Consider the following 5,084-nt stretch of genomic DNA (forward strand, 5'->3'; position numbering starts at 1 on the left):
TATTAATTATAAATATTTACAAACATATATTAATTAATTAATTATTATTAAATTACTTCCCACCCTATTCCCCTATAAACCCACAACCCGCTACAGAATTACATAACGCAATTATTAAAAAAACAAATTCCATTTAATAAAATATTTTATTACATTAATACACACTTTTCACACATATTATTACATAAAAATACACTATAAAATATTATATATTATTAAAAATTCGATATTTTTGCTATCTATATTTTAAACAGTCGATATTACTTCACTTACCTGAAAAACGATATTTTTGTAGTCGATATTATGTCCAGTCGATATTTTGTCCAGTCTATATTTAAAACTCGATATTATGTCCAGTCGATATTTTGGAGTCGATATTTTGTCTGTTCACCGTTTTCCGTAACACCCAGCAGAGCGGTCTCCATAGAGTATCCTGCTCTGAAGCCCGATTGTGTGGGATGGAGGGGGTCGTTTTCCTCAGCGAAGAGGGTGAGAGCAGAATGTATGTGCCTTTCCATGAGCTTGGAAAAAGCTGGGAGCAGAGATATTGGCCGGTAGTTTGTCAGGACAGCGGGGTAAGCTGAGGGGTTTTTCAGGAGTGGGTTTACCATCGCGTGTTTCCAACATGAAGGGACTGTGGAGAGTTTGAGAGAAGAATTTAGCGTGTCTGCTATAATGGTCAGGGAGGTGGTGTCAAGCTGTTTTAGGATACTAACGGGTAGTGGATCACGAGGGGAACCTGATGATATGGATTTCAAGGAGGCTTTTAGGGAGTCCACGGTTATAGGGGGCCATTTCTCTAGGGTGTTCAGTTTGTCCGGTAACACGGGGACATCATCCTGTGGGCCATTTCCATTGGAGATGGAGTTGATGTTAAGGATGATTTTTTCTAGTTTTTCATTAAAAAAAGAGGCAAGGTCCTGACATTGTTTTTTATTTAAGGGACGAGTCGTAGCAATTGTTTGAGCACCTGCAAGGTCCTTTACTGTATTGAATAAGATTTTAGCTTTATTTGCAGCATTGTTTATGGTGTTGGCCACATATAGGGCACGGGCCTTAATGCAGGAAGAGTGGTACGCATTTCTGGCCTTGTTGTATATTATCTTTTTTCTTGATTGTATTCTTTGCGCCATTGCCTTTCTAGGGCTTTACATTTTGATTTTCCTTTTTTAAGAAGTTCATTGAACCAGGGGGCTGGGGGGCGATGGGTGTTTCTTTTTGCCTGAGTTTGAGGAAGACATTTATTGGCTGCGTTTTCTAGCCATAGATTGGTGGCTTCGGCTAGACTTTCCATATTCTGGCCATGAGTAGGTGTGCTATTTGTTAGGGTTTGGTTCAATTTTTCTATATCAAGGAGTTTCCAATTTCTCATGGAATTTGCTGGCCATGCTGTATTTTTTGGGGGGGAGTTTGTTCGATTGAGGCAGAAGCTAAGGAGATGATGGTCTGACCAACATATGGGGCTGGTTTGAATCCATTTTAGTTCTAGGATATTGGAGAAAATGGGGTCTAATAAGTGTCCTGCCTTATGCGTAGGTCTTGAGTTGAGTAGTGTCAGGTTGAGAGCAGCTAGGTCGTCAATTAGGTTACAGCAATCCACATTTGTCGAGTCCTCAAGATGCAAATTTAGGTCCCCAAGGAGTGTAAAGTTCTTGTAGTCTAAAAGAAAAGAGGTGATATAGTTTGCTAGGTTAGCTGCCCATATGTTGGCATTTCCAGGAGGTCTGTATATTAGGAGGCCAGAAAAAGTGAAGTTGGGGTTTAGGGTGATTCTAAAAGAGGCGGCTTCACAGTCGGGAATATTGACTGGATGCATATTGCAGATAAAATCTTTGCGAAAGATAATCGCAATACCTCCACCTACTTGGCCCTGTCTATCTCTTCTTACGATGGCGTAGTTAGATGGGAGGGCGGTTGCTATATCCAGGCCGGAGCTTTCATGTAGCCATGTTTCCGTTAGGTGCTTCGTCTAGCAGGAAGGAGAGGATGTCGAGTTTATGTCGTGGCAGAGATCTGCAGTTTACGCTAAAAAAAGAGTATTTGCAAGAGGTGTGCTTTGAGCGTTGGGATGATATTTGTGTACAAGTATCGGGATCAGGATGTGGTTGGATATTAGTAATGAAAACATTGCAATTCGTACAGTGTGTGCTACCAGATTGCGAAAGCACGATGCAATCACAATGTAATGCAGGGCGTAAGGCTCTTAATTGATCGGCGCTCATACCTGAAGTAGGGTGGACTGTCGGAGAATAATTCCCTGCCCCATGTCCCGTACTGTCCCGGACGGGCCCAGACGGGCAGGTCTTAGGCTTGTCTTTGGCGCGGCTATGGCGCGGTTGCTGCGCGTATTCGCTGCGCGTCATAGGGCGTGTCTGGTTTATGTAGAGGACGGTCTAGTCTTCAGCTCCGTGTCTACACATCTGTTTGCCCAATCAGTGCCTGCCCCAGCCTGGAAGCCGGAAGAAGGTACCGCCCTGCACCCTCCACACAAACAAGCCTAGCGCTTGCGGTGGACCGGGGCTACAGGGGTCACAAAGTGTTTTTAAAAGGATGGTCTTACCAAGGTAATTTCCACAGATCTTCTTAGACAGCATGTACTAGTGACAGTTTGAAGACTCGACATGCAACATTCGGACAATATCTGGATAGAAAATAAAAGAACAGAGAGAAACAAAAGAAACACACCACACAAACCCCTACCCCTATCCTCAGTCCCCCCACCCACCCCTCCCCCAAAGTACCTTGTAGGCATGGCGATTGGAGAAAAATCGCAGCAATCTCCCTTGGTAACGTCAGAATCATAGTAAGCATTGGAACTGTATCGCCAGGAGGTCAATCTGTCAACAATAATAATAACAAGAGATGTATCCTAACATCCAACCTCTAACATCATAACCTCATGTACTTTGCAGCATAACTAGAGCGCTGTATAACTTTCAAACCAAAAGCAAGTGTATGGAATGCTACATTCACTGCTGTCGCCACCCGGCACATAGCATTACAGAAAATCCAGAGCCTTTTACAACATTTTCAATATTCTAAACTTGGATTATAGTATAACATATGGAGGCCATCATAGTATTAAACACACCTGTTTGAAAAGGTAGATACCAAGAGTAACCATTATAAGACTTACAACCCTTCAATAGGATGTCCATTATACTGAGCCAAGGTTGTCCAACACAAGACTTGTGCAGGCACCAGCATTACTCTAGCTTATGACATGTGGTGCGTAACTACATCATCATGAGGCCCAATTGCATGGTGAGATTAACGCACCAACAGTGACATAAAAAAAAGAAGAAAGCATCCTTTTTCAAACTGTCTTTAAACAATTGCATCCAACACAGATTACTTATTCACCACTGTGCGCTGCTGCAGCGACGCTGTTTGATCCATTGGTGACCATGCCCGGCTCTTCCTTACCATCCAACAGTCTTTTGAGCCTTGTGGGGTCCGTAAACATATGTGGGGAACCTTGTATGATCACTCTATATTTTGCTGGTCCTACAAAACCAAATTGCTACCCCAGTGATTTAAGTTGTGGACGAAGTGCTAGGAATGCCTTCCTTACATCCACAGTTTCCTTGCTGTAGTCCTGTGAGATATATATTTTTGAATTCTTCCATAGTATATGTTTATGCTTCCGGACAAAGGCTAGAATCTGCTTATAGGAAGGTAGACACCTGACTATGGTTACCCCAGATTTTTTGCCTTGTGTTTAGATGGTTTTCGACTTAGTTGGCCTGGTTCCCTGCTAATCAGGGCCCCAGGCTATCTGGACTCTCCTTAAAATGGACTCCATGCACCCTAGGTGCATAACCAAATTGGTACTGGACACCTTGTCAGCCCCTATATAGTGCACTATAGGTGCCAAGGGCATAGGTGCATCCAAGGCCTACCAGGGGCTGCAGCATAGCTTTTGCCAGACCTGGCTGGTTCTTAAATTGACACAACAGGCTGATCACTCAGCTGGGGCAAGTTGGTGTAATCACCTCTTGCTTAGATATAGTATACCTATATCTAAACCTATATCTGGACACATATAAACCTATAAGTCACTCCTATGGCCGGCCTTATCAATCCTGGAGGCAGAGTGCTTGGTTTTACGTGAGATGGTGCTCGAGCATGAGCTGAGCCTGTCTGCAGCTGTCGGGAACAACTTCCTTAGCTGTTCCGGGATAATGCCATACAATATACTCTTAAGTGCATTATAATCCATCGCGGTTATGTGCTAACTTTGGTTTGGCTTTATCAAAACATGTTGTGTGAGGTGTCATACGATATGGAATACTATCCCCTCGACAGTCCTGTCGACGGGGATAGCATTCCACCCTTCTAGAGGGAGAAGACATGTTACTTTACTGAAACGCGGTTAATCCTAACCAGAGCCTCAGCATCACAAAATGGATGCTGCTGCCACCGACACAAGTCTGACCTGCTGCCGACCGCAACTTGGCAGAGGAGGCCCGGACAAAGGGTTTCCTATCGCGGGGAGGTGCTACACCACCCCAGACAGGAGATAGTGTATTGGGGCAGGGAGGGCTGAAAGAAACTAGACAGTGCCTGGGGCGCACAAGGCTTCCCCTTGCATAATCCGGTCAAACCGGTTCTGGGGCACACCAGCCCCAGTCCCAGCGCGACCCTGGACAAAGGGAAAGGGGTGTAACCACCCCCTTCCTGGGTCCCACCCATAGGAGGGATCTAGCAGGCAATCCAGCCCCCTAGATTGATAAAAGAATGGGAGCAGTGCCAACGCACTCAGATTATCCTGACTGAAACGTATGAAACAAAACTCTGGACCCTTCAACATCCTACTCAAAGTAGAAGATTGAAGAATCTCCCTTGTGGTCAAGGAGTGACCACCCTGTGCAAACAGGCACCATCCAGCACCTCGACATTTGCTTTGTTGCAGTTCCCGCCGGAACTCGAGCGACAGAGATCAACAAGACCCAGCGTACCTTCCTTCTAACAGTCTGATCCACAGTCCCTGCAGAGCTGAGACCCGTGGAGGTGACCTGAAGCGTGGGGCCCGCCGTCTTGGAAAGACCACGAGGCGCTGACCGTGCAGCATCTGAGGCCCC

This window comes from Lissotriton vulgaris, unplaced genomic scaffold, assembly GCF_964263255.1.
Source record: "Lissotriton vulgaris unplaced genomic scaffold, aLisVul1.2 SCAFFOLD_869, whole genome shotgun sequence".
NCBI lineage: Eukaryota > Metazoa > Chordata > Amphibia > Caudata > Salamandridae > Lissotriton > Lissotriton vulgaris.